Genomic DNA, 21026 nt, shown 5'->3' on the forward strand with positions numbered 1-21026 from the left:
ATGTGGCTTCTCACACTCCATGCCACAGCCTACAGCACATACATTAAGGGTCCCCAGTGATTAATACTGTACAGAAATGTAAACCCAAAGCCTTAAAAAATAAGAGCCAAGTTTATTCTTTTGTTTTAGACACTGTGGTCCCACTTCTTTGGGGCTACTGATGATTATTATTCTTTCTAATCTCAAGCTAATCTGCCTCAAAGGACACAAAAACACTAAAGTCTAGGCCAGTAATTGAGTGGACGGCACAAAGTCTCCGAACTGAAATCACTTCCCAGTTCTTTCCTTACCTGAACCATGCTGTCAGGCACAAAGCCAAACAAAGCACACCACCAACTGGAAGCTTTAAAGATGGTTGAAAAACATTGAAGAATTATATTTAGGACAGAGAAAAGAGAGTCAGAACTTGCAATCAATTGCTTTGTGATGGGGGAGGGAAGATGAATAAGCATCTCCACATCAGCTATAAATATAGATAACATTGTAATGTCTTAAAAGATTTACAGGGGGGAAGTAAAAAACTCCAGATGGCTTAAATGCTTATCTGACAAATACTTACACCCAAGAAACAGTTTAATTGAACACAAAGAGCAAGAAACTTAGTGATGTCCTAAGAATTTCTATTCTGGGAAACTATCTGAAAAGGTTTGACAGGCCAGTGACAGGATGCTGGTGGACAGCTATGTAAGTCATTAAGAACTAATTCTGAAGGGCTGAAAGAAACGCACCAAAGCCAGGGGTCACATGACCAAATTGCTACTTTCCAGGCTTCATGTGGATGCATGCTGGGCACATCATTCTCCATCAGCAGAATGGAATGAAGGCTGATAAATCTAGGTTTAGACTGTGAGGATGTTTGATTCACTCTTAAATGTTTGCCTGGGACTGTCCTAGAGGTCTCTAATTTTTTTTTCCCCCTTTTTCTTCTAAAGGAAATGATGAGAGGAAAGAAATGAAAGGAAAACAAGAGTACAATCTTCAAAGCAGATTTCACTCTGGTGTAATGACATTAGTGGCTGATGATGTAATGGGAAAAGGTTTGGAGCCAATTTCTGGTGCTGGAGGCCTACAAGCAGCTCTATACATCAACAGGAACTCTAAGTGTTAGGAAGCAATATGATCTTGGAGTTTCTGGAGGGAATCAAAGCGAAGAATGTTGAATCACGGTTGGAAATGACTAGATAAAATCCTGAGTCCTAAATAACCAAGTAAGATCCTCTCAACTCAGCTCCCATGACATTTTCACTTATCACCATATGCACATGGCCTATACACTATTCTCTTAGATGTACTGAGAACAAAGAAACCAAGGTAATCTACAGAAATTTATTTACTTTTATTAATAGATTCTTACGAGGTACTCATGACAATGATGAGAGTGAGACTCTAACCTTTTTAAATGGGGCAAATAAAATCTTTCTAGAAATGAAAATAATTATCAAAAAAACTTTAAAAAGAATCTAACCTTTCATTGTAGGGACCCCTGTACATGCCTGATCTTAGCAGAATCTGCCACGAAAACTGCTATGGTCAAAGGAGGAAGATGCACAATTGCCAGTGTATCTCTGCATAACTTGCTAATGATGAGTAGGTTTAGTTTGAGTGCAAAGGCCCGTGAGATTTAGAAAGTTGGTAACCAGTTTTGATTGTCCTCTGATCTCTTCCCACAAACATTACCAAGGTACACAATTCAAGAAGCATTTTTAAAACCATCTGTGCACAGTCTGCTTTTAAATCTTGAATTGCCCCAACTAAGGATGTGCTGGTGCAATCAGTTCCCAAACATCTGTGCAGTCAATAGATTATGAATGAATCTTTGGCTGGCTCAGAGCCACACTGTCAGAGTGGGGGTTGGCTACAGAACAGAAGTTAACAAATTATCTGGAACTGATAAATGTATTAAAGGTTAAGTGTTTAACTTGAGAGACCTGTCTGAATTAGAAAATCATAAATGGATAATGGCAAAAAAAATTCAAGTCAGTAATAATGTCCTTTACATTTTACTGCATCACAGAAGTTTAAAACTGGGGGGAAAAGGGCATTAAGAACCACCCAGGCCACCTCCTCTAAAAGATGCTTACAGCCCTACTTCAAGCTCTGCCCAGCTCCCTCACTCCCACCCTAAGGAGTCATTTAGCTTAAACATGAGCTCCTCCCGCTATACTTCTAAGAAACCGGCTCACTGGTAAGGCATTCTTTTCCATCCATCCATCCAGCTCTCACTGTTCTTTATACTAAGTTGAATTTACGAACAAAGGATCATTTCAGCTTTCGATTTAGAGTTACAACTTTTATGCTTTTTCCATTGAGAAACCTCTTTTCATAAATTCCTGACTCCAAAAAAACAAAGGTACTATACTTTCATCAGGGACAGAAGATCCTCTCATGAGGAAGAAGAGAAAATGGCTTGGAGCATGTTTTCTAGCATCTCTGCACAGAGATGATTTGTAGCTAATTATCTTAATATTTCTTGGGGGACTTCCCTGGTGGTCCAGTGATAAAAGAATCCGCCTTACAATGCAGAGGATGCAGGTTCAATCCCTGGTCAGGGAACTAAGATCCCACATGCTGCAGGGCAACTAAGCCCGTGCGCCACAAATACTGAGCTCGCGCTGCTCAACTAGAGCCTGCGTGCAGCAAACTACAGAGCTCACGCGCCACAACTGCAGAGCCCACACACCCTGGAGCCTGCGTGCCACAACTAGAGAAGACAAAATCCACACGCCACAATTAGAGAGAAGCCCGGGCACCAAGACGAAAGATACCGCATGCTTCAACGAAGATCCTGCGTGCTGCAACTAAGACCCGACACAGCCAAAAATAAAATAAAAATAAATAAATAATAAATAAATCTTAAAAATCTCTTGGAAGAACATAAATTGTTGCTATAAATTCCTAGAGAGTATTTTTATTCAAAAGGCTTTCCCCAAAGCAGATCCAGTCTTCACATGGGGCTTTAAAAATTCGATCAAATCTCACGCAACAGATCTTATGAAAACAAGTTGGTGTTCTCAATATTTTCTGACTGTGGCAAAACTTAACATTAAAATAATAAAACCTAATCATAAACAAATTTTGCTCACCAAACAAGTTAAAAAATATAAAGTAACCTTAGTTAATTTTATCACTTATTTTAATAATTAATACATAAATTGCAACTGAATTGATTTTGCTACAGAAGTAGCCTACTTACAACATCTACAACCTATGGCAAATATGCCAGGTTCATCTTCTAGAGTGATAAGAAAGGTATGTATTTAAAAGTAAGAAAGAGATTTATATTCCAGGATCCTTTTTATTCCATGTTAAATTGCTATCGCTATCATGAGATAAAGCTATTTATATATAGTAAGACCAAGCCACATTAGCTTAGATGACTCTTATGAAAAATGCATAATAGAATTTCCCAGATTTAGTTCATAATTAATATTAGATTTATTACTCATGTTCATTAATTATATTATAAACACTTGAATAAGACTGCCTGTTTAACTATTTAATAAAGACTTAAGGACCAGATGAAATATTGAATGTTTGTTGCTATAAGAAATCTCAACTCCCATTATCTCTTAATTTATCTGGTTTTAAAAACAGTTTGCTTTCCAAAACTAAAATGGGAAGAATCAAAGTCCACCAAGAAAAGGCCACTTCTGCAATGCTCAAATCGACGGCCATCTCTCCACAAGTGTTCTCTAAATAACTCCAAGTGATCACTCCTTCCTGTAAACCTTCAGAGCCCTTAATCTGTACTTCTTCCTGCCCTCACCACGTTACCTTGTATGATCATTATTTATGTATTTCTTACCATATTTCCCCTTCTGATTTATAAGCTTGTGGGTAGAACCTGAGTATGATTTATCTCTGGATTCCCTCACAGCACCTAGCTCAAAGCCTGATAAATAATTACTTCTGAATGAAGGAGCAAGAGAGTTGTTGCATATGGCCTTTCTGAGAAAAGAGGCCTCTTGGAAAGCCTGGCCCTGAAATAAGATTTATTGGGACTGCAAACTATCCTAGGAGTTTCAAAATAAACGAGGTTCTCTCTGGGCCTTGAAAGTATAAGTAGGACTACAATCAGAAATCCACATGACTTGCCGAAGTGAATTTAAGATAAAAGGGCATGGGACTTCCCTGGTGGTCCAGTGGTTAAGTCTCTGTGCTCCCCATGCAGGGGGCCTGGATTTGATCCCTGGTCAGGGAACTAGATTCCGTATGCCGCAACTAAAGATCTGGCGTGCCGCAACTAAGACCCAGCTCAGTCAAATAAATAAATAAATAAATAAATATATATTTTTTAAAAAGATAAAAGGGCATGATAGGAAGGGTACACACACACACACCACACACACATGCACACACACACACGTCCTGGAAGTTGCAAGGCAGACTGCAAGGCTAGAAACATGGGTGCATACCATTCCCAAGGGTAAACCTTTTGAAAGTCAGAATCTTCTCAGAAAGGTGACCAGGACAGATTAGCAAAGTTTGAAAAATTAATGACAATAGGTAAGTAGGAGAAGAAGGGGCAGGGGGGAGACCTGTGTTTGGCCACTGCCAGGAGGATAAGGAGAAAATCATGGAGGAAATGGGACGATTCAATCAAATTGGGATGATTCAATCATATCACTCAGGGGTAGACAATCTGTCATTCTAATATCTGGTTACTCTTTATCATTCTTGAAGAAAGAGACCTAAGGAGTTTTCAAAATATCCCAGAAGCAGAGTGCTCCTCCTTTAAGACTCCCTTGGAAGTCTTTTAAGCTCTTTCTTTCGACCAGTTACCATTCTCACCAAATCCTCCCTTAGTAATATGCTAGACATGGAAGAGGATGTATCAAAATAACCAACCTCATAAAATACAAAGAAACATAAGGTTTTACTACAATATTCCCTAGTTTCTAAAACTCTGCACCTTTAGGTTTTGGCTCTCTATTTCTTGGCATGTACCTCACTCTCTCTACAAAAATCCTTTACATTATAATATGCCTAAACCCACAACACAGCTCTGTGAAACAACTAAAACCAAATAGATATTGTTGGGAGATAATACCTAAATCCCTATCATCACAACAACTATTCAAGGAAAAAGGACCACAGAAATTTCCCCTAAAATGAAGCCCAATCCTTGCCCATTGCTGCTTCCTATTAAAACACTAGAGCTGCCCCATCCCAGGCAGTCAAATTTTACCTAAAAATAATGCTCTCATTGTCAAATGCAAGCAAATATCTCTTGGCCCAGTTGTGACTGAAAAACAAATCTAAACACTGGTACCATCTTTCACCTTAATGCACCACCACCCCAATCCAACTTGCAGCCTTTAGGCCTTTCAGGCTGAGAATGTCCCCAATCATTCCTATGTGTCTCCAACTTAACATATATCAAGCATCTCCCTATGTTCAAAGTAAATTAACTTCTTCACTTGCCTTTTTGACTTGCATTTTGATCATGTTTTCCTGTCATTAGATGACATGCTTTTTATTTTGCCCAATTAGCAGCACTATCACCTGCATTTTATGTTCCAGTACTGCTCAGGTATTTATTAACATTAGTTCCAGGTTTCTTTATTTGAATTGGCTAAAACTGTTGGGATGTTATATTTCAAATGGGGAATGAAAGATAAAGAAAGAATATTAATATGAATGAATAAGAAGAAAGGGGTAAGATTTAAGCTAACTTGTGCTTGTTATTTTAGATATTCTTCCAAACTACAAAGAAAAGTGAAAACTAAATTTGAGAACTAAAATTTCTGAAACAATTCCTCTGGACTTCCCTGGTGGCTCAGTGGTTAAGAATCCACCTGACAATGCAGGGGACACGGGTTTGATCCCTAGTCCAGGAAGATCCCACATGCCGCGGAGCAACTAAGCCCATGCGCCACAACTACTGAGCCTGCGCTCTAGAGCCCACGTGCCACAACTACTGAAGCCCACACGCCTAGAGCCCGTGCTCCACAACAAGAAGCCACCGCAACGAGAAGCCCCCGCACCGCAAAGAAGCGCGGCCCCCGCTCCATGCAACTAGAGAAAGCCCGCGCGCAGCAACAAGGACCCAACGCAGCCAAAAATAAATAAATAAATTTAAAACAAAACAATTCCACCAACATCAAGCTGGTTCTCATGTTTATATAGATGGACATAAGGACCATTATCAATCACAATGGCTAAAAAAGCATTTCAAGCCTTAAGGAGGCATATGTTCTCCACAATAAAACCAACCTTACACTGACAATTTCAGGAGAAAAATAACAATGTTCTGGAAATAAAAAGACCTATGTTTGTGAACTGGCCTGCTGCCTACAAGCTGGTGGCCTTGGGCCAGTCACTTCACTAAGCCATTCCAGAAGCAATGTGTACTGAACACATACTCCAAAGGCTGAAGGGGTGGTCTGGTATGGAAAGCCTACATTTCACTGCTTGAAGATGTAATAAATGAATGAATACAAGGGAAGGCAGGGTGACTAGAGAGAAAAGAGGGTTCAACAGTCCTTTCTTTTCTTTTTTTAAACTTTTTGGCCGTGCCACACGGCATGCGGGATCTTAGTTCCTCAACCAGGGATTGAACCTGTGCCCCCTGCAGTGGAAGCACTTGAGTCTCAACTACTGGACTGCCAGGGAAGTCCCTCAACAGTCTTTATTTAAGCTCATCTAAGGTTTCTACTGAAGCAAGAAAGCACTAAGCCTAGTGCCAGAAACCTTACTACTTAAATTCTAAACATAACTGGGTTCCAGATGGTCATACTTACTGGCAGGTTATTACACAGTATCCCACTACTCTAAGAATGAATAATGTAGATCCCTTTCCCCAATCCCAAACAATGCCAAGTTCAGTGTTTGAGGGTGTGTCTGTCTTGAGCTCCAAAAGGTTAAGTATGAAGCCCCTTTTCAAACTGCCTACAGGAGAAATCATGCTTTCCAAAAGACTATGGGCTGGAAGTGGCTGCATACTACTCTCCCTAAAGATCTGCTCACAAAGATACATTTTCAAATTGGCAGCAGAGATACTCTTCCTTCAAAAACAAAACATGTTTCTCCTTGCTGTCTACTACAACACCATCTTTCAAACAAGGGCTAGATCATAATATAGTTATAGTGTATCTGGGAAAAAAAGGAAGGCAGAGCAACTGGTATAAGCAATGAAACTTAACAGGAAGGCGTGACCAGAACATTTAAAAACCTGTTCCTGTGGAATAGAAATGGTATGTGAACATCTTACTTCACATAGTTTCTTCCTCATGCCTTTACTGATATTCAGCTTACATGACATGTATGTCTATACACTGGCATATATGACAGCAACAAAACACTATCAGTATTTTGTATGATGGAGAAAAAAGACCAAATATTTTAGTGAAGTATTCTAAAGCAAGGGTCCACAAACTACAGCCCACAGGCCAAATCTGGCGTGCAGCCTGTTTTTGTAAATTCAATTTTCCTGGAAGACTGCAGCCCCCATTCACGTACATTGTCTATGGCTGTTTCCACGCTACAACAGTAGAGTTGAAGTGCTAGAACAGAAACTGTATGACCCACAAGCTGAAAATATCTGGCCCTTTAGAAAAAAAAAAGGATCTGATAATATAATGATGGGGAAACTGAGTGCCAGAGGTTTGAAAAGCTTGCCCTAGATCACACAGCTGTTACATTGCTTCCTCACCTGTTCAACCTCCATTAGGAGTAAACTAGGCCAGCCCTCTCTACCCCACAGAAATATTTGTTAATCTCTCTGACACTCCAACCTAATGAAAGTAAATAAATTCTTGAAGGAAGAATGACAAGTACGTAACTGGGTTTTCAGACCCTGAGCCTCAAAGAGAATTCTAACATGAGCTGCAGAAAGAATAGTGCCTGTAAGTCTGAGCTAAAACGTAATCTAAAACAAAGAGCCATTTTGCTTACTGGATCCCCTCTGAGACTCAGAAACTCTAAGAACAATCTTTTGCCCAGCTTCTAGCAGGATCCTGTGTTAATGTATGCCCAGGAGAGGTGAAAAGTGTGATTCTGAAGAATGTTTCAAAGATGCCAACTTAAAAGCTTTAGAGTTTTACCCTCAATTGATCTTCACTCAGCTCAGTGCCAAAGATATCAGTATCATTCCAATTTTACAGATAAGAAAGCCGAGGATTGGGTATCTTACGTCACCTGCTCAAGGTCACAATATAGTAAATAGTGCAGCTGGAAATACAAAAGCTCTAAAATTCTGTTCTTGATTTAGTACAGATCGTTCATTCTCACTTTTTGTTGCTTTAAGGTATGTGTATATTCAAACTGTCCAGGGAGATGAGCAGTCTCGGCTTGGATCACTGACTCAAATCCTTAACCCAGAAGATCATTTTTATCCACTTGCTCACAAAATCTCTGTGGCAATCACAGAAGATGCTAATGGCACTGCTATCTCCTATCATATAAACATCCTTCTCTTATTTCTCTGTTGTCTCTCTCCTTGCTCCATCACTCTCTTTTCTATTTTATCCTCCCTCTTGCTTGTCTCTAGGACAGTCAGTAGCACCTCTGAATACTCAGCAGCAAACAGTGGGGGGCAGTAAAGTACAGGGTAAATACATAAATAAAATGTATCGGACCTGGAGGTTCTTGCTCTCTGGCTACTAACTTGTCACTTAACTTCTTGAGGCCTCTTTCACCTCACAGGGCAGCTGCAGCACATAAATGGGAAAGACACATTAGAAGGCCTTGAAAAATACCAAGCATCATATAAATGCCAGATGGCATATCAAAACCACTGCTCAGAGCTACACAAGACATCTACTCCTGGCCTGAATAGTCTCAAACACAGTACCAAGCCCAAACACAAATCTCCCTCACGTATTGTAACAAGTAACCCAATTTGCTTCTTTCTCTCTCTAATTTAGACTACTTACTTTATTATTATTATTTTTTTTTGCGATACGCGGGCCTCTCACTGTTGTGGCCTCTCCCGTTGCAGAGCACAGGCTCCGGACACACAGGCTCAGCGGCCATGGCTCACGGGGCCCAGCCGCTCCGCGGCATGTGGGATCTTCCCGGACTGGGGCACGAACCCACGTCCCCTGCATCGGCAGGCGGACTCTCAACCACTGCGCCACCAGGGAAGCCCCTTACTTTATTTTTAACACGTGTCCTAAGAGTCCTGCATCAGATGCATGGAAACAGATGCAGTAAGAAATCTTCTTCCATCTCTTTATAAGCATAAAATAATTTTTAAAGCCCTTTAAACAATTAAATTTAGAATGAATGTACTAGTTCCAAATAAAGAATTCAAGATGGAAATGACTAGGAATGCTCTTAACTTAAATCCTTGGGAATGTCAATGATCAGTAGCCATGCAGGCTCTCCCTCTAGACAAATCCAAAAATATAAAAATGCTTAGAACGTGTCTCCTTGTACACCTCAGACTTCTGTAAGCTAGAAGTATGTGGCTGTTTTGTCTTGCAGAAGGAAGGCAGAGGAGACCTGAAGTCTAGGCAGCATCCTACCCCATCTGGTCCCACCAACCAAGAAAAAGATTCAACAGAACACTGAGCTCTGAAGAGAGCTCTGGTTGCTTCTATCTCCATCCAAGATCTTGGAGTAAAGGGAATATATTCTGAAAGCAGTAATTTTTGAGACTATCTCATGGACTGAAACCAACTTTTTAAAGATTTTTGGGACTAGCACTGATAAGAAGCTTGCTCTCACAGTATGTACAACTATAAGAAATAAATATACCCAGTGACCACTAAACTTTTTTCTCCCCAAGAAACCATTCCTGGCACCCAATAAATCTATTTCTACAATTATCATATTCACTTTCTTCACACGTATATTGAATATTATTATTATTAGGCACATTATTTCTTAAGCCTAAAATTTCCATGCTCCTATTTTCTCCCTAGTTCTTATGTAACTATCTTTGTTTCTGACACATCCTCAAGGGAAACATGCCTTGCACTAGCGGAGACAGTCAGTAGCACCTATGAATAGGACACATCTACTGAATAAACAAACACAAGCTCCTCAAGAACTACTTCAAGACCCCAAGTATCTTTGACTTTACTCTGGGTTCTTTTCTTTGAAATGTGCATACGGGGAAATCCCTTCGCAAGTACCTGAGCTCAGCTGTGCAATAACCTTTGGTCGTAATACAATGGAAAAGTCAAAAGAGAGTAGGGATGGGGAGAAACCTGTTCTACCTTAGAAAATGTAGCAGAAGTGTACATAATTATCTAATCATAGACTCCACTGGAAAATGGAATATTGTGCAGGTGAGTTAATCCATCTAAATACTGGAGAATTCTCGATTAAAAACCTGGAGGGTGTTATAAAAGTGCCAATAAGAGCCTGGCTGTATTGATTTGGCTGTATGGGTTCTGCTGATTCACAGACACACAGAATTCTGCACTCTGCTTAGTGTCTTTTAGCATTGATTTGAAAGTTAAAAGAAAGCAAGCAAGAAAGGACACGAGAACAAACAAATCCTCCAAGTCAACCAAACTCTAAATCTCCCACCTCCGTGTATACAGCTGTCAGGAACAGAGAATGTAAAGATCACTTCAAAGAATGCAAAGCAACTGAGATGGTTATGCTAATCCCTTGCGTTTGTACATGCTTTACACTTTGGAAAGTAGCTTTCTTTACATTATCTCATTTGTTTCTCACAGCAAACACAACACAGGTGCTAAATATTCCCATCTGACAGATAAAGATACTTTATCCAGGTAGACTGAGGGACTTGCCTTAGGTTACAGGGCAAGTATATGCCAGAGCCAGAACCACAACCCATATGCCCTTATTCTCAGTTTTGTGCTCTTTCACGGCATGTTCTCTTCCCTCTTTAGAACTGATAACTCAGTAGATGACTAAGAATTTAAGAACCTGTGGATCTTCTCAGCCTGGAACATAAATCCATAAAGCCTTTTATCTTTAGTTTTCCTGATCATTCTCCTGGACAAAAGTACTCCAGGGACTTCCCTGGTGGCATAGTGGTTAAGCATCTGCCTGCCAATGCAGGGGACACGGGTTTGATCCCTAGTCCGGCAAGATCCCACATGCCGCGGAGCAACTAAGCCCGTGCACCACAACCACAGAGCCTGTGCTCTAGAGCCTGCGAGCCACAACTGCTGAGCCCACGTGCCACAGCTACTGAAGCCCATGTGCCTAGAGCCTATACTCCGCAACGAGAGAAGCCACCACAGTGAGAAGCCCGTGCACCGCAAGGAAGAGCAGCCCCCGCTCACCACAACTAGAGAAAGCCAGAATGCAGCAACAAAGACCCAATGCAGCCATAGATAGATAAATAAATAAAGTACTCCAAAATGCCAAGATGTCAGATTCTTACACATTTCGAAGTGGAAAGCTTAAGTTTTTCAAGCTTGTTAAAGCTGCAGTTGCCCACAAGCACTGGGACTTGGGGATATCTGGTCACCAACCAAGAGTAGAGATAAAAAGGTCCAGTAGATCAAGTTCACTCTCTGGGGGCCTGGTGATGAGAAGTCACTCTATCTTTTCACTATAGTTCAGAGCAATAGCCTTAGCCTAGCCCCCCTTACTGGAGCTGTTTTCATAGCTGCACACTTATAGGAGGAATCATCTGGTTAAATTCTATGCAATGTTTCAAAATTACAGCCTTTGCAACACTGTGAACATGGTGACAATGTTATTCTAATTATGCAGCCATTACTCTCAGAATCAAAATCCCTGTTCCAACTACCTTACTAGGGATAAAACTAAGATTATAAATCACAGCTAAAAAATACAAAGCAACTGATTATTTAAGAACACCATGACTCATCTAAAAACATCAATCTCTGTGGTTCAAGATAAGAACTCAAATATAAGAGGTGCCCAATATATACCACAAAGTATAGATTTGCACAGCTAAAGAACACTATAGGCTTCCCTGGTGGCGCAGCGGTTAAGAATCCGCCTGCCAATGCAGGGGACACGGGTTCGAGTCCTGGTCCGGGAAGATCCCACATGCCATGGAGCAACTAAGCCTGTGTGCCACAACTACCGAGCCTACACTCTAGAGCCCGCGAGCCACAACTACTGAGACCACGTACCACAACCACTGAAGCCTGCACGCCTAGAGCCCGCGCTCCGCAACGAGAAGCCACCGCAATGAGAAGCCCGCGCACCGTAACGAAGAGTAGCCCCCACTCACTGCAACTAGAGAAAGCCCGCACACAGCTTTCCCAACGAAGAAGGAAAGGAGGAAGGAAGAAGAGAACACTATAGAACACCTAACACAATTCTAACTTCATATCTATTTGGAAATCCTTCAACTAGTTATCTGACCTTAGTGAATTTAGGATTAACATAAGACAATTTCCCAACATTCTGGTAGTACTCATACTAGTATATAATCTATTTGCACTATGTTTCGTTCTGAAAAGAGGGTTGTGTTCACCTAGCTTGTTTGACAAAAACTTTAAAAATCACTCCATTAACTGCAAAGTACTATGTTTCATACAAACACATCACATTGCTTAACTACCTTCAAGGGTAGTTTCATGGGCATTTGGCCAATTAATTACCAGTAGAGAAATAATCATGGAGTTCAAGATATAAATAACCAAGTAAGATGGCTGGAAATTTACCACTATTTCTCTAGTGAAAAGTTTCTTATTGCCTTTATTTTAGACTGAGGAGAATTTCAACATACCTAGCCTAGAAATCTGCTAAATCCTCCAGATGAGGCTACCCTAGTCCTGGTAATTTATTGTGTGTGCTGCTCTTCAGTGTTGTCATGACCATGTGGATATAAATTACGTGCTAAGTAAATGTTGCCAAATTCCTACTTGTGTATTTATGGTTGGCTTCATGCAGAATGCTGTCATTTAAGACTTTACAAAGCTAACACCAGCAAGATTAAGCCTGATGCAACTCAGGAAAAAAAGTCTTTGCATTGGATGGAGATGTGGGTGTATACTTAGAGCTTAAACAAGAAAGCTTGAGGTTATGCATGCACACACACAGACATAAACATATACATAACTAAGCTCAAGGAGCTAATGCATAACATTTCAAGGAAATACTTGTACTTCTTCAGAAAAAGTGAAGGCCAGATCGTAGGGCAGTATTTCTAATCTTTTTCAGATCAAGGCACACACAGAAAATGTGTTAGTATTAGCTTTCTGAATATTTAACCTATGGGCTGATACTGATATCCTCGCTCAGTTTAACTTGTGACAAGATCGTGTATCACGCACGGTACTCTAAGTATTCAGAGGAAAATGTGGGGCTAGTAGCGATACCTTCACTTTGTTGTGTTTCCCTAGATAAGGGAAGATATAGATATTCTCTAGTTTTAACTAAATTAACATTCCAAAAAAGAACAAGTGACTTTTTAGAGTGAAGAATACTAACTCATATATGACAGCTGCACACTCAGATAATAGGGGTACACAGTCAAAAGAGCTTAGAGAACACTGACCTAGAGAACTCTGCCACGCTCATTTCTAGATGTCTCAACTGCAGGGGCCAAACTTTTTTGCGTTTCCATCATTAACAAGAAGCTTTATTCTTCTGGTCCTCTGCCCACCCTCTCCCTTGATTCTCCCATCCATTCTCCAGGTTCAGCTACGATCTTTATGAGCTTAAATTCCAAACATACGTTACCAATTCTGGTACTTCTCCAAAGTTCCAGTCCTGCTTGCTAAACATCTCCAACTGGAAAGCCACCCAGAACTCAAACTCCTTTTGTCTAAAATTGCATCTATCTTCTTCCTTCCCCAAACCTGCTCCTTCTAACTTTTCTGTTTCTATCCTCCAGTTTCTCAGGCTTGAAATCTGAGTCATCCTAGACTCTGTTCAATTCTAATCAACTGCTAAACTTTGTAATAACAGTGTCCATCTCCTGACCTTTCTTCACATTGCCACTATCTCTGTTCAGGTTCTCATCACTTCCATGTAATAATAAAGATGACGGTAATAGCTAATGCTATTCATTTAGGAGTGTGTGCCAAGTATGGTTCTAAGCCTTTTACACTGCTATCTCTTTTCACCCTCATAATAATCCTAAGGATTGTGAACCTAGTATGTGAACTCAATGCATAATGTTCACTGTTTCTACTGTCCTCTACTCATTTCTACATAATGATGCTTAATAAATCTTATAAAAGCACAGCTCTGATAATGCCACATCAACCTATTACCCAAAATCTCCAATGGTTTCCCATTATCAAGCAGAGACAGTTCAAATTTCTTAGCCTGGCAGTCAAGGCCCTCCAATATCTGACCCCAACTTACTTCTTCAGACTTCTTTCTTTTGCCACTCCTTCCTGTCCCTAACTCATCTCCTTATGTTCTAAGCAGACTAGACCATTTACTGCTCTCTTCAGCCCACACTACACTTTCTGAATCATGACCTTCCTCCTTCTGTTCCCCATGCCTGAAGTGCCCATGTGCCTACCTCCCTGAGTCCAACACCCAGTTAACTGCCTTCCTTCATTGCTAAGCCAGAAGAAAAGGTCTCCCCTCCTCTGAATTCTGTGTCCTTTGCTTGTACTTTCCATAGCAGTTTCATATACTTGATATACATCACCTGTCTCCCCTATCAGATTGTTAGATCCTGTAGTAAAATTTTATTTGTATACATTTTTAAAATCTCCACATAAATGAGACATGCATGCAGGTGAATTAGTGAAAGAACTATAAAGCGTCCAACTTTAGTATTTTCTCAATGGCAAGAACTATATAGCTTAGGTAGATAAAGGAAAAATTCATTGTGTCTGGATATTTCCAGTCAAGAGGGTCTTCTCTTTAGTTTTCTATGTAATTGAAACTATGGAGACAGACCAAAATGACAGTACCTCCAAGAAAAAAAGGATAACCAAGTGAATCAGCACTGCTGTTTGCTGTGGTTATTTTAGTCTCCTTTCTTCCTCTGAACTAAGGAACACAAGGTCACAAGTTATGTTATGCCACTTTAAAGTTAAACATTTACAAGCTTTTTTTTTCCTTTAGTTCTGCCTTTACACTGGAATTTACCTTCATTTCTTATCCTTCAACTGCCCTTTTCCACTGCAGGGTGTAGTACTGTAATTTAATTTATAGTAAACACTCTTAGAGAAAAACTTTTGGTCAATTACTGAACAGTGGAGTCTGGCTTTGGGATGCCGAGGGGAGTGACAGGAAGATAAGGGTGATAATGCAAATAGAATCTAAGTTCTAAAGAGCCAGGCCCAACAGAGGCAGCAGAAAGAACAGAGTAAAAAGAAAACTAAGCTTCTGGAAAATGCAGACATGAGGTGGATACCATCCAGCTGTGTCTACTATAATTTTCAGTCACAGTATACCTCAGGACTTAAATATAACATAAGTTACATAATTCAAATTCTTGTTGTTTCAATAAGCTGTACTTTTTGTTCAAATATATGAAAATGGTAAAAAGAGAAAAAATTTTAAATTTCAAGTAGATTATGCTCTACCAGAGAATATGCAAAATAAGAACAAAAATCAAACCTACAAGTACCCAAACACACACACGTGCAGATACATAATACTACTTTGCTGGTGGTAAAGATTAAAGTTAGCATAGTTAAAATATTATTTTGGGAGTATACAGACAATGATTTCTATTTCAGTCTTGTCAAATCCTTAAAACGATCCTGGGATCTTTGTTTATTAAATACAGGTTGGCTTTAAGGACACACTCGAAGAAGCAGGCCCAAACTTGTTTGGGAATTAGCTTGTTCTTGAGGTGTGTTAACAACAACAAGACTAACTGGCATGCAGGTGTTGTATTTGTGTACCTTAGTTTACTTCCTTGTAATGCATATAAGTGACCCAGCTCTCTGGGACAGCTTAGCCAGGTGGGTACAATTAGCTTCCTAGCTTATTCTCAGCTTTCTGAATAAGCAACTGGCTGAGGCAAGAGATCTTCAGATCCCAAAAGGGACACTAAGTCTGCTGCCACAGAAGACTTTCTAACCACCAGACTCCACATGAAGACTTCTGAACCTCTTCCATGGCCCACTTTCTCTCTGTTCCTTCTGTGTTCAAAGAGCAAACCTGTACAGATGTACCAAAAAGGAAGACAAATATGAAAAATAAGAAGTAAACACGGCCTAGAGGAATAAAAGAAACATAGAATAAACTAAGCAGGAGTTGAATCTCTGACCAGCCACTAAAAAGGCCAGTCATTAAAAAGCTGAAAGACTGAGACAACTAACCTCTCTGGGTCTCAACTTCCCCACTTTACAACAAGGGAACTAGGCTAGATCCCTAAATAATTTCCATTAGGCTAACTTAAGACTATATAAACTCTGTATGCATATTTTATTGGGAATAGGGATAGGCAAAAATAACTTCTTTCACTAAGACGACCGTGTATAAATGACTAGCTTTAAAAATGCTTTTTGGGTTACTGGAACCTCCACAAAAGTATATAGCTTCTTTAAAAGGAGACCCCCATCTTGTTTTAGGAACAAAAAGTTCCCAGTGACCATGATTGCTGTTTTCAAACATACACATCCCTGAACTAGAATTTTATTTGCAGAGGTCAATGCCAATTTTGCCAAACCTTATTCCATCTTATGATTCTTTCAATGCACAGAAAGGAGGCAGACATCAATGCTGACTGACCATGCCTGAGAGGAAATTACTTAATAGGACAGGAAATCTAATAGATCACAAAATATCCACTACCACCACCCCCAGTGGGGGTGGGGGAACCCTAAAAATAGATGACACCAGGCATGTAAAATGGGTGAGAAAGAAACCTCCATGGGTTCCCGCCATTTACCCTGGAAATGTATCTCACAATAGGTATCAACTGTGAGAAATGCATTCCCGCATTTATATTTTGATGAGACCAAGTTTTTTTTTTTTAAGTCTTCATCCCAACATTTATTAGCTTACTACTACTTTGCAAGCTAAAACTACCTCCCAAGTTTGAAAACTGACAGAAAAGAGATCATATGACCACAAAGCAAACAAAAAGTGGCTCCCATTTACTTTATAAATATTTGGTACACAAACTAAAAATGTTAACCCCTGCTTGGTAAACATCTGAAAATATCACAACCTACCTGCCTTATATTGCAAATCTTAGTATCCAATCAGAACAGGTTCCTAGTTTTTATTCTGGGAGGTTCCTAAATCTAACAAGGGTTTTAAAAATATCAGTGTTCTCATTTCATCTTGTTCTAAGAGGCCCTTAATTTTTGACAGAAGGGTTAAAATTCTTCCATAGGAATCTTGGTAAAGGAATGTTTGATGGTCTCAATGTCTGCATTACACAGGGTCCTGTCAGCATAAACAGGTATATGCAGGTGAAAGTATGTGAAACCAGATTAAAAAGAGATGTACCAGGTTTAAACAAACTATTTCGTAAACATATTAAAAGAATGGCATTTTCTCTTTGATGTCACAGCTAACTCCATAAGCATTTAACCCCTAGTTTAGACTAGTAACAGCTAACGTCAATGCAGCACTTCACAACTTGCAAAGCACTTTGACATACATGATCTCATTTGAGACTCACCACTAAATAGAAAGGTGCTATTTTTAGGTTCCATTTTTACATGTGAGGAAGCTGACACTAAATGGCTGACTTGCCCAAGCTCACAAAGCTGGTGATAGCTGAACACAGGTCTGCTTTTGCTACTGCACAATGCTGCCTCAAATAATGTAATCAGAGTAAACAAATGCCCAAATCTCAGACCCCATCTAAGTCTCCCCCGCCAACACACGCACCCACCCTCCAGCCTAAGTTATAGTTAGCTGTAGGTCTTTGCTCCTTATGGAAGTAGAGTTTTCTTCATTTCTCTGGGAAACATTTATTTGGCTAAAGTGTTAAATGAGGAGATCATATTAACACCATTCAACATATACTGGAAAATATCTTAGTCACCAAGGGCTCTGCATAGGCATGCCTAGGTGCACTTCCCCAGGCAGTAGGGCAGATTCTCAGAGTCCATGACCCTAAGAAGGTTAAGAACCCGGGCTAGAGGCAGTAGCTACATATCTTTCCAAGAAGCTAAATCCACAAAGTTCTTAATTTAAAGAGTTCTATCTAGGCCTCATTCTGTGAGCCATTTACCTTCTGCCTCCCCCGCTCCAGGCCTTCTCCCAGGGCCAATAGGCTCATTCAGTATCTACAACTGTTTTTTAAATCCCATTATTAAAAACTGGAGTAACTGGTAACATATAGATCAATGACTTGTAAACAATAAATTTAAAATAATTAACTGTTAAAACGTAATCTTTAACACACATGCCTTTCTCTTAGGACTTAACTTCCCAGAATGACCGTTGCCTTTTTTTTTTTCCAGAATGACTGTTTTCTTACCATAAGCATTCCAATTTCCCAAAAGAAGTTTCACAAACATAACTACCTTGAACTCCTGAAATACCATTATTCACTAAGAACCCTCTAAATTACATAGAAGACAAGGTAGCATGCAAGGAATTCTGAATCTGTTAGGCAGTTCACTCAACTATCATACCAAAAAGGATTTAAATTTTTTTTGCTGGGGGGAGGGAATGAAGAAGAGTGGGAGAGAATGAATACAGCCCCATTGTCTTATTGCTTGAAAACTCCTAATTTGAATCTATAACATATTCCTACTAACCACTGGACTTGAACATCAGAAGTACAGCTTCTTTTCATCTTAAATAGAGCTTTTCAGTCCAAATCTGCATAAACAAACTTTGTCCTTCAATCTTTCAACTCCTCGGCAGTTTTTCAAGGTCACTTTTGCGAACAACGACAGAGGCCTGCATCTAGCAACTTTGACTGCTACACCACTCCAATTCCAAGAGCCCAAAATCTAAACCCCTATCGATCCTCTCAGGTAAATCCTTTACTCAAGGGGAAGGCAAACCAACACCCTTCAAACTTCTCCTCTAATAGGGCCTGCTCCTCTTCCCCACCCAAAGGCTGAGTGCTGCCAGTTCACTGCTCCATACTGAGTCTGCTGCAGAAATGTTCCAATGACCTTCATTCCATATTTGCAAATAAAAAGAAAACAAAGAACTGCTTTTTCAAATCAAGTGTATTATAGATCTTAGTACACGGCATGGAAGATTTCACTATTCACAAGAATAGGCTGGTTACCAATTAGCCAGCAACCTACATTAGTTTCATATCCCTAGAGAGGGAAAAAAAAATACCAAGGGCAAAAGACAGGGTGCCTGTACTCTTAACTTTCCTATTCACAAACTGCAGGTAAATTAGGATTTTAAAGATTTCATACAGAAAATGAAAAGCGTTTTGCTCACATCATTTAAAGGAACCAAATCAACACCTGACAAAATGTGTGAAACTGGCAGAAAAAGATCTGCTCTTGTCACTGCCAATATAGTGGAGATGTTTCTAACCAGCATTATAAGCTAAAATGTGCATTTTAAAACAAAGATTTTTAATTAATCGGTACTTATTAGAATCTAGAAGCAGACAGGTAAATCAAAAAAGCTATGGGAGAATTTCATACTGGCATGTGGGCCTTTACCATTAGAACCTGCATCAGTGCAAATCATATTTTCACACGAATTTAGAACAGCAATGGTGTTGCTTCCACCTCTGAAAACACAAATGTCAACAAAGTGCATGGAAACAGAAAAAGTCTTACAACAACTCAGCTTATTCTGTAGGATAGCTTCAGTGCACTTGAACAAAGGAAAATTATTTGGAAAACAGATAAGTTTACCGAATGCAAAGAGAAAGTGCTTTGCTTCTGTGTGCCCCTGAAAAATGATTAGCCTTTCTTCATGTACCTGCTCTACTCAATACTCAACTAGGAAAAGAAATCCTAGTTGAAGGGCATGCAAAATCTAAACAGAGCAAGGTATTCTAGGTGCACCAAAAGGTATGCATGGAATGTAAAGTGGCCATTTTCTGAAACAGTGCAACTTGTCTACACTCTCTGAAGCTAAACAGTTTCTACCATTTTAACACAAAACAAAGAATTAAACTTACCGGGAACTGCATTAATTTTACATGTAGTTATTTATATCTCCTCGGACAGGGAGAATTTAAGTCACTCCTATCCCTCCCCCCCAAAAAAGGACGGAGGAAACAAAAGGCAGCAGGAGATGCAGAAACCTGAGTCTGGAATGTCCAGTCCAGTGAAAACCCGAACAGCTGTCCCCCCACCCCCCAGCAAACTATTCGCCATTTTTCTTTGTCTTTCAGCTGACCCCTGCCTCAGTGAAAAACTCCGAGGCTCCAATGAAGCCCTGCAGCCTCCTTCCACTTTAACAGTCAAAGGCATTCAATCTAGCATGCTATTTGACACCAAACCTTGCCTCCAGAGTGGTCCCATTGGCTGAGCTGCTTTATCAGCTAAGAACACAAAACCATGATTGGCTGATCACGTCATCAGTTACCTCCTTTGTACACTTCCTGTTTTAAAGTTACCTTGAGAAGCAGAACAGGGGTCAGATCCAGACTTCAAACTACGAGGAACTTAAGGCTTCAAAATGCCTGGCAAATGCACACAGCAGATGCACTAGGGCCACATGTGCTTCCAAAACAGAAGATACTGAAAATTTAGAATTGTTCTTAAAATCATGCGAAAGGGTTGTTACAGTTCCCACCCAAAGGATTTCTTATTGGCTGTCAGAGTTCCATTTAAAAAATTTAAGGTAATTTAACTGCTGCTGATTGGCCATCAAAGATGTCTGTAAGATACTGCTACAGTATCCTATGGCAGTAAACCAGAGAAGCGATGTGCACAAGGTCGGAAAGTTGTGACTTAACTATCTTCAGTTTTCTGTTAAGCATTAACAGAAGAAGAAAAAGAAAACTGGGTGGGCTCAATCCAATGTCACCAAAGAAAATACAGATTCTTTAAAGTAACAAAGAGTGATATCAATGGTCATACAATGGTTTGCAAGATTTCTGAAAAGGCATCTATCATTATGTCCATGGTAATTTTAAAAGCACACATTAGTACCACGACAAATCACTTTATTTTGAAATACAAACTAATCTAAATAGGAAAATTCTGGGATAATGTATGAAGTTAGTGACAGGGACAGTGGCATTTTCAAAAAGTCTACCAGGAACCCAAGAGGGAAATATAATGATAAAGGGGGGAAAAAAT

At 39.9% G+C, this 21026-nt stretch overlaps 1 protein-coding gene across 5 annotated transcripts in view; it reads right to left on the bottom strand.

Moving 5' to 3' along the window:
- Positions 1-21026, bottom strand: part of NFYC (nuclear transcription factor Y subunit gamma) — a 63552-nt gene that overhangs the window by 30240 nt on the left and 12286 nt on the right. The window contains exon 1 of one of the 5 annotated variants that reach the window (XM_082664529.1): positions 19898-20135. The exons of 2 other annotated variants lie outside the window; for them this stretch is intronic. The gene's annotated coding sequence lies outside the window, so the exon portion shown is untranslated. Of the gene's footprint in view, positions 1-19897; positions 20136-21026 lie in introns of those variants that run through there. 2 more of the 5 variants (XM_082664527.1, XM_082664531.1) reach the window with 2 other exon arrangements.

The sequence above is a fragment of the Grampus griseus genome (assembly GCF_964374135.1).
Source record: "Grampus griseus genome assembly, chromosome: 1".
Taxonomy (NCBI): domain Eukaryota; kingdom Metazoa; phylum Chordata; class Mammalia; order Artiodactyla; family Delphinidae; genus Grampus; species Grampus griseus.